This window comes from Pocillopora verrucosa, chromosome 10, assembly GCF_036669915.1.
Source record: "Pocillopora verrucosa isolate sample1 chromosome 10, ASM3666991v2, whole genome shotgun sequence".
NCBI lineage: Eukaryota > Metazoa > Cnidaria > Anthozoa > Scleractinia > Pocilloporidae > Pocillopora > Pocillopora verrucosa.
Genome location: NC_089321.1, coordinates 21,500,352 through 21,506,351, shown reverse-complemented (window position 1 = coordinate 21,506,351; position 6,000 = coordinate 21,500,352). Strand labels below are relative to the sequence as shown.

The window sequence follows — 6,000 nt, the reverse complement described above, 5'->3', positions numbered from 1 at the left end:
TCTTCCATTGTAAATAATCCTTTGTAAATAGTCCAAAATACGTTTTGTAAACAGGTCATCATGCATTCTTTTCTCAATCTTTTAATGGGATTCAATATTTAAGAATTAATTTCTTCCTGCAGTTTTTATGAAGCCACTGTTGTCATTAAAGCACATTCCAAATTCTTTTCCTTACTTTGAAATGATGTACGGTGCTTTTAGTAGTTTGGATAAGTCAGATCTCCTGTCTTAATTGTAAACAATATTTTATAACTAGCTCTTCTTATGTTTTGTGAAGTTTATCATCTGTACAATCTTGTGATACATACGAATTCAAATACGCTTTTTTCCTGCAACATTCATGAAGCTACTGTTAAAGGAACTTCCAACTTATTTTTCTTATTTTCAAAAGATCTACTTCAAATAGTAACTCACAAGTAAAAGACCTCACACTCTCTTGTCAATATAACTTGCCTAAAAATGACGAAAAAATTCTTTGACTTTTTAAAGATTTTTTGAGGTAAAGCAAAGCAAATGTCAACAGTCATTCTAAGTGGTTACATGTGCACATGTGTCATTTTGGTTTATAGGTGAATCAGTATCAGTGCTGGTGTCAGGGAACACATAGTTATGGAGACTGGGAGACAATCAGTGTGACGTCAATATATACTCAGAACTTAACCTCACATAAATGATGACGCAATCAGTTCAATTTGACCTTTCAAATCTGTGACTTGTCAGTCCTCATTAATTTAAGTTTGAAACTCTTTTTTTGGTGCAGTTGAAGTATTTTTTTGTCACTCACACACGGGAAGTTTTTTCTTAGTTGCATAACATTTTATAAGTAAGACTTATGCAGTGGCTCCAAAGTGAAAAAAAGAACAGTTGAAAGTTTATGCTCTTAACTTCCTGTTCATATTTGATAGTTTCTTTTTATTTGCAATACTTTTGTATGGATATTAGTATTGAGATCATTTTACAGTGGCTTCAAAGTAAGAAAATAAACCTGTAATTATTTGTTGGCTACTTATCATATTATTGTTTAATGTTCTTTTATGAATGTTGGTTTTGAGATAATTATACAGTGGCTTCAAAGTATGAAAAGAAAAACCTGTAAGTCAAGTATTAATAAACTTTGTTGTTGTAAAGTATGTGATGATCATTGTTGTGTTCATGTGGCCATTTCCATTAAGTGTCGAAAGTGAACCGTGATTTCGACGGCTTTACTTAACCACCCTCTGTGATAAGGCCAGAAAACCTGCCCCAAATGCAAAACTAATCGCTGCTAACTTTTTCCCGCGCTTCGGGCAGTTTGCTTAGCTTTACTTATAGTTCTTATTGGCTCCTTGACTGACCCTCGTGATCACATTGGTTTTTGTCTTTCATCATACCATAAAAATTCACGCGATTCTTACGATGAAGTGATCAGACGTTAATTTGAACTGCAGACCAGATTCAAAGTGAGGCCGATGATGGGAAGGGGCGCGAAATTGTTTTTTGTCTTTGTGAACGAAACTTAAATCTTAAAGTCCCTGTCACCACTCATGAGTAAAGATTGGTACTTTAAATGTGACCTCTACGAAGTTGATTATTTGTTTGTTAGCCTCTATGGTGATGTGTAGACCGTTATTATTAAAGATGCGACATATTTCTTTCCTGATGTTCTCTGTTTCTCTAGGTGTGGCGTTAGTGATGGCAAGTCCGTCGTCTCGGTAAAGTCCTATGTTTGCATTAAGGTCCTGGAGTTGGGAGAGCAGAAGGCTTCCCACGAGTTCATATATTTCTGCGCCGTTGTAGCTTCCCATTGTTACGTCGAATGTTGTGTTGCCTTTCTTTTGCCGGTGTAGGTGCTTGTGGATTAAGATGGAGTTTTTTGCGTGGATTATAATATTTCTTTCCTTGGTGGTGATGTTGTCATAGTTGGAGGCGAAGTCGAGTGCTTTGTTTAGGAGGTCTTGGCTGATGGATGGATAGAACTCTTCGATGTCGAAACAGATGAAGCTGGAGTGTTGTTTGTTTTTGATAGATGTGAGCCAGTTGATTACGGCTGCGATGTTTTTCTATTGGTTGAAGTTGCGTTTTTTCGCGATCGTGCTGTTGATGTGGTAGAGGGTCTTTTTGCTGACTTTGCCTATCTCGGACTTCGTGGGGTTGATGAGTCTGCAGGTCGGTTTGTTTGCGAAGTTTGGCTTGTGATCTTTAAGTGTTATGAATGCGTCTTTATCGGCTGTAGCGTCTACTCTGTCGTCGATTCCCAGTTTCATCGCGATGTCTTTGTTTTCTTTATGGATTGCTTGTGTCGTCTCAGGTAGTGCTTTCTTGTAGGATTTCGTGATGCTTTTTTCTAGTATTTTTTCTATTATATATATATATATATATATATATATATATATATATATTTATAATAAAGTTCGGATGTAACGCGCGCTGTCATTGGTTGAAAGGGCGTGCTCTATAAGAGTAAAGAGCATAGAACTGAGGTAAAGCTGTCACGCCATCTGCCAAATTATTCTATGTTCGATCTTCAGTTCCGGGACTTCTTTTTAGCTTTTTTCCGATAATTGAAAGTGAAATTTCGGAACAGGCGAGCCGGCAAGTAGCAACAGAACAACCAAACAAAGGTTTGTAAACATACCAGGCGCCGTAATTTACGTTATTAAAACGTGAGCAGATATGAAAATCCTTAAAGGAAAAACAAAATAGACATCCCGAGTTTCAAAGATTTTCACGCTCAGTTAGATTGCAAGCTTAAGAGTACGGTAATAAAAATCAAACACAGCAAACAATCGAATAGTATATAATGTTCAGAGTTCAAAAACAAAATAGAACAAAACAGAAATGATGAAAAATATAACCAAACTGGCATAACTGTTAAAATTCATACTAATCATGACGGTGTCTGAGCAAATATGATCATGCTGAAGTCCATCGCGGCTCGCTTATCATGACGATCTCCGGTCATCACAGTAAAGCAAGCCTCAGAAACTACATCGGCCGCCCTTCGAGTGAAAAAATAAGAACTCGCTCTGATATCCTTTCCGATGCGCTGAGTGGAAAGTCACTTCAGTCACTGCAGCCGAGTTTTGCGACGCTGTCATCCCGAGCGATCTTCATGTTCCGGTGAATTCGGCTGTCGTTCATTTAAAAAACACTCGCCTTGAACAGTTTGTTTTCTACCTTGTCATGTGAAAAAACTTGCGTTTTTTATGAGCCATAATTCGGCTGAATTTCACTGAACATTTCACTTGAGGATTCTGTATTAAAAACTTCAGGCAAAAGCGTTAAATTCGACTTGCCGAACTATTTTAGTTTGTAAACTATCTCAGATTGTGAACTTTAATGGTTTTTGAACTTTGATGGTTTTTGAACTTTGATGGTTTGACTCTTTTGACAGCTTTTGTCTTGTAGAGCCAATGAGACTATTTGAACCATTCTAACAGGGATTCTGATTGGCTTATTGTAGCGTGCTCTATGCGAGTATAGAGCATGCTGACGACACTGTTGTTCGCTTTGGAAATAAAGTTTGTTTTGAAAATTGAAAGTAATTCTTGGGGAATTTAACGGATTCTTTATTATAAAACAAATAGAGAAGCCTTGACTGTGCTCTGTTCTGTTATAAAGCACTTAGGAAGCGGCTAGAGCACTCAAGAAGTCGTTGTTTGGTTCATTGATCAGATCACGCAAATCTCGCATCTTGTTTTAATAAACTAGTTTTATTAAACTACCTGTTCACACCGCGGGCGCGTGTAGCCAAACAGGTTTAAAACCGTATTTAATAAAACTACCTAAACGAGGTTGTTTAATTTTCGTGTTTAACTAAACACATTAAAGATGGCGGCTGCCAGAAAAACCCGCGGAAGAGTTTGGGAAAACCAGGAAACGTTATTGCTACTCCAGAAGTGGGGGGACGAAAATATACAAGTGAAGTTAATTTCTTGTACCAGAAAGAGGCCTATATGGTAAGAAATAAGCGATTTTATTCGAGCGGCAGGCTACGAAGACCGTGATGAAAATGCCTGCAAAACAAGAATATACACTTCAGTAAGTGCGTATCGCTTCTACAAAGAAGAATGCGAGAAGACCGGAAACGGAACTCCGAAGAAGAAGCCGACGTTTTTCGACGAACTCCATGAATTTCTCTTAAAAAAACCATGTACCAAACCGAAGGTTGTGGTAAATTCTTCAAAAATTATCACTGAGGCGGACAATGAAGAAGAAGACCATGAAAATATTGAGAACGAGGAACCAAACGAAGAGTTGTCTTCCTTCAGCGGCGGCACCAGCGGCGGCAGCAACAACAAAACAGCCGGCAAATTTCCTCAAACAAACAGTGGTGAATGTTTGACAGGTGAGCTTTGAAAACTTTCGCTGATCGGAGGGTCAGGTAATGAGCCAAGAAAATGTTTCAATATCGGTGCCTGTGCTGTCTGTAATCTCTAACAATTTCTTGACAATTTTATTTCCAAGATGAATAGACTTGTACAATAATATCGAGATAAGTATTGGCTCAAACAGCCTTTCACATGATTTATTCTCGACTTTAACTTCTGTATTTAAAGATTTCTTATGTTCCTTCGCACAATAAACAACAGGTGCTAGCAAGCCATTTTTCAAACCCGCGACGAAGAAGCGTAAGCTGTCAACGACGGATACTTTTACAAAAATCGGCAAGGCGTTGGAGACATTTGTTTCCTATCAAAAAGCTGCTGATAGGAGTTTTCTGGCCACAGAGGAAGCTCGTGAAAGACGATAAGAAGAAAGGGAGGAGAAAAGGAGGAAGGAAGATCAAGAGTTTCTGCTGAAACTGGCGCAGGTACTTCGAAAATAAAAAATACGCGTTTTCAACAATTTCATTTGCGCTCGTGTTTGTTTCTGAGGTTCCATCAGTTGTTCATAGAAAGAGGGTGGAATGAATGATGTCTTTTAAGTCTCATTGATACATTTACAACAGAAAGCTCTGTGTGTTTGTTTGCTTAATTATTCTTTCTTGTAAGGGACTAACCAAAAAAGTCTGGTGTATAATGACGCAGTCACTTGCAAGTGAACAAGAGCAAAAAGTTAATGAATTAAAGTAGTTCTGCTGACATTAATCCCAGCTGAGGCCATGTCACTGAGTGACTAGATCTCCTTGGTATTCGAACTGAACACTTTTATAGAAAAGCTGAGATTGTCCCCCTCCTTTTTTAGGCCTAAAGCTAAAACTCAGAGAGAAAGATGCAAGTCTTGCACTCAAATTAGTATTTTATGCGAACATGTATTATGCATGGATAAATTAGCATAGGTATGTCTCACCATGGGTTTCAAACTACTCCCTAATGTTTTAGCATAATTTCAGTGCTAATGTTTATTTCACATGTGAAATGGCAAACTTGCAATGACTGCATCTTTAATTGTTCTCAGATGGTTTCCAGGTTTTGAAATGTTAAAAAAAATGTGGGTTCCAAAGAATACCACAGACAATCAAAGTTTGCCATCAGTAATTTTAATTTACACGATTCTCATTTTACTTTTCAAATTTCATTTATGCAACTGTAATTACAAATGGAACACTGCTTGACCCTATTATAGGAGTGTCCATCAGAAGATCTTGACTCTTCCATTATTTATGAAACTATTTGCACTATACACAATAAACTTAAAAGGGAGAAAGTTTTCATATGTACAACTTTTTTGAGCTCGAGATGTAAGCTCTTTGATGGATTATTTGCCTGTGAGAGATGCTTATGTTGAACACTCATGTGTAAGGGATGCATGTGACAATGAATATTTATATTAAGACTCTTTTAATTGCTTCTCTTATTGCAATAGCATTTGGGTTCTGCCTTTTGTTTGGATCACCTGGACAAACTCCAGCATGAATGTGAATATCAGTGAGCCATTTGTCATCAAAAGACTCGTTTTGCATCTCACAATAATTATGTAAAACACAGCACGCTGCGATGACATTGCAAGCATTTTCAACTTTTAAGTCCAGTCTCTTTCCAATGCTTCTGAACCTTCCCTTCAATCGACCAAAGGCAT

General features: G+C 37.6%; 1 pseudogene; it reads left to right on the top strand.

The window, feature by feature from the left end:
- The first annotated feature begins 3,810 nt into the window (after positions 1-3,810).
- On the top strand, positions 3,811-4,807 carry LOC131769296 (uncharacterized; annotated as a pseudogene).
- Positions 4,808-6,000: the final 1,193 nt, after the last annotated feature.